The following is a 3,481-nucleotide window of genomic DNA, read 5'->3' as shown; positions in this document are numbered from 1 at the left end:
ATCTGTTTGCTGCCCTTTCCTCAAACTGTGCAGTGACACAGCTAACACCCTGGGCTCTGGATCCTTAGAGTTTTGAACTTAGAATGTTTTATGGGACGTTCCCTGGTGGCTCAGTGAGTTAAGGAACCGGCATTATCACTGCTGTGGCAAGGGTTCGATCCCTGGCCTTGGAATTTCTGTGTGTCGTGAGCTTGGCCAAAATGCAAAAAAAAAAAAAAAAAAAAAAAAAAAGAATGATTTATGGAAGTTATAAAAATAAGTTTATGAGGAAAAAAGTGCATGCATATATACAGAGAGTTTCCGGGGAGGCGGAGGGAGAATATAGACACAGTAAAATGTACTAATCTTAGGGAAACTCATATATACATATCTCCATCATACTGATCAAGACAAAATATTTTCAGCCTCCCAAAATGCTTCCTCTCACCCCCTCCCAACCAATGCCCTTGTCAGTGAGTTACAACTGGGGCTCTATCACCTGAGACTAGTTCTGCCTGTTCTTGAAATTTATATGAATGGAACCTAACAGTGGTACTTTTCTGTGTCTGGTTTCTGTGAGTCAACAATACATCCTTCAGCTTCATTTGTGTAGTCTACAATCGACCACCTTCTTCCAGGAGTCAAAAATTGCAAAAATGCCAAGATCCAGATAATCAATATTTGTATTTGTCATATTTGGCCCTAAATAGGCACAAGTGCCTTAAAGACATGAACCAAAAATTCATAAACATAAGACATACAACTCCTTAGTAGACACATAAGAAAATGTTCCATCTCACTAGCCTAATATATACTTCTAAGTTAAAACGCCAGATCTATTTTTTTTTCTTTTTTTTTTGTCTTTTTAGGGCCGCACCTGTGGCACATGGGGGTTCCCAGGCTAGGGGTCCAATCGGAGCTGTAGCTGCCAGCCTACACCAGAGCCACAGCAAAACCAGATCTGAGCCACATCTGCGACCTACACCACAGCTCATGGCAATGCCAGATCCTTAACCTACTGAACAAGACCAGGGATCGAACCTGAAACCTCATGGTCCCCAGTCGGATTCACTACCGCTGCGCCACAACGGGAACTCCCCCCAGATCTATTTTTCAAATGAGTACAATTATTTTTCAAATTGAGTAGAACTAATTTTTTAATGAGTTCAATAAAATGGGAATACTCCCAGCAAGACTATACATAAGTTAGAACAAGTCTTAGAGGATAAAGTGAAAAAGCCTTTAAAAATCTCTATTCCCTTTAATATTTCCCTATAGTGACTCAAACGCAGAAAATAATCTTAAATATGGAAAGGGGTTTTTGAACAAAAACGCTCATCTAGCATCTTAAGTAACATGAAAAGCCAGAAACAAATATCCAGCACTTGGGGAATGGCTACAAGAATTGCAGAGTTCCCGTTTTGGCGCAGCAGAAACGAATCCAACCAGGAACCATGAGGTTGCAGGTTAAATCCCTGGCCTCGCTCAGTGGGTTAAGAATCCAGCGTTGCCATGAGCTGTGGTGTAGGTCGCAGATGTGGCTCAGATCCCATGTGGCTACGGCTGTGGTGTAGGGTGGCAGCTGTAGCTCTGATTCAACTCCAGCCTGGGAGCCTCCATATGCCAAGGGTGCAGCCCTAAAGAGAAAAAAAAAAAAAATTGTGACAGGTTCACTCAGCAGGATATTATATTGTCTTAATGGACCAGCAGCCAGCACAGCTAGTTAGCTGTGAGACAGAGACAGAGTGAGTGGCAGGTTACAGTTTGCTTGGACAGGATTGGCTGTTTTGTTTTACATGTAGCATTATAAAGCTGAATGCTCTGGAACCCATCCACTAATGGATGTATTAAACTATTTTTTTACTAATTAAAGTGAAAGGGGAGATCCCCTTGTGGCTCATCAGTAATGAACCTGACTAGTATCCATGAGGACACGGGTTCCATTCCTGACTTCGCTCAGTGGGCTAAGGATCCAGGGTTTTGGTGAGCTGTGGTGTAAATTGCAGACATGGCTAGGATCTGGAGTGTTACTATGGCAGTGGTGTAGGCCAGTGGCTACAGCTCCATTCGACCCCTAACCTGGGGACTTCCATATACTGCAGGTTTGGCCCTTAAAAAAAAAAAGAGAGAGAGAGAAAGAAAGTCCTTTTGTGGTAAGAGACTATAACTTAAATTTATCCGTTTCTAGCACATTTCCTGGCTAAAGTAGGTGACAGCAATTATTTATCACAGTAACAACTGATATTGTATTGAATTCTGACTATATGCCAGGGGCTTTCCTAAACAGGTCCTACCATCTCATTTTATTCTCACTGTACACATTTTGCAAGGCCTCCCCACTCCCAGTGTTTCAATTTGTTTCCCTCCAAGACATTTCGCCCTCCAGGGGGGTTCAGTGATCCTGAAGGATGGGGCTTCTGAGTCTGGGGATCCTAGCAGCCAGGTCCTGGGTTTTCCAGCACTTCTGTGCTTTGAAGACAAGGACTAGGCAGATAAAAGGCGGGGGGGGGGGGGGTGTTTGCAGATCAAAACCTGGTTCACCTATGCAGGCTGGGCCTCCAGCCTCCAGTGTCCTTGGAGCTCGGGGTGGAGCTGGTACCCACACTGCTGTAGGGCATGCACCTGTGCCACACAGGGCCGGCTCCCGGGCAGGTTGAGCTTCTGTGCTGCCTAGACCACAAGGCTAAGTCTACCTGGTGGGTGGAGTCAGGGAACACCGCAAGTAGAAATCCTTAGGGAGCAAAGGAAATGCAAATTCTTCCTTTGGAAAAGGACTTTTACAAGCCTTCTTCATCCCCTCTCCCCCAGCCTGCAGCCTGCAGGGTCACCCCCAGTTTGCCCGCTTTCAAACAGGCAAAAAGAATTCTGTCATCTCAGTCATATTTCTTCAGAAAAACGCTGGCAGGGCTCTCATCCCTCCTTCCAAGGGTGTGGTGGAGATAATTCAACTCTGAATGGCTCAGGCCTCAGAACAACCCAGCTGAGCCAACTGGGGGAAGAAACCTGAAATTGGAGGCATTTCTCTTTTATTCCTTCCCATTTCTTTCCTTTTAAAATTTTTTGAATTTTATTTGAATGAAAAATAGCAATTAAATTACTGAAAAACTGAATAAACTGAATACTGCTAGAACTGGAAAGAAAACCAAGAATCCCTGCTGTACTCCTCTACACTCCTGATGCCTCTTCTTTCAGGTTGTTTTCTTTCTGGTATTTTCTCCGTATTTTTAAAAAACAAGCTTACCCAGGTTTTTCTCGATTTTTTTTGGTTTTTAAATATTGCCTATTGCCTTTCTGTGAAAAAGCACGATCTAGGACTCTTCATCAGCCACTGCCTCCCACACACTCCTCCCTCTCACAAAATTTGGTTAAATCCATATTTAGGGTTTCCTTTCTGGTGACCTTCATTTTCTTCACAGCTGAGGCAAAGTCATGTAGTCTCTCCCGGGAGTTCTCTTCCATTGACTTGAAACTTGTGGATTTATTTCCCCCCCACCGCCCCCCG

This window comes from Sus scrofa, chromosome 15 (genome assembly GCF_054392235.1).
Source record: "Sus scrofa isolate SSC_HxYL_T2T_F1_AM1 chromosome 15, Sscrofa_HxYL_maternal_Yorkshire_Landrace_v2.0, whole genome shotgun sequence".
Lineage (NCBI taxonomy): Eukaryota > Metazoa > Chordata > Mammalia > Artiodactyla > Suidae > Sus > Sus scrofa.
Note: the sequence above shows the minus strand (reverse complement) of the source record.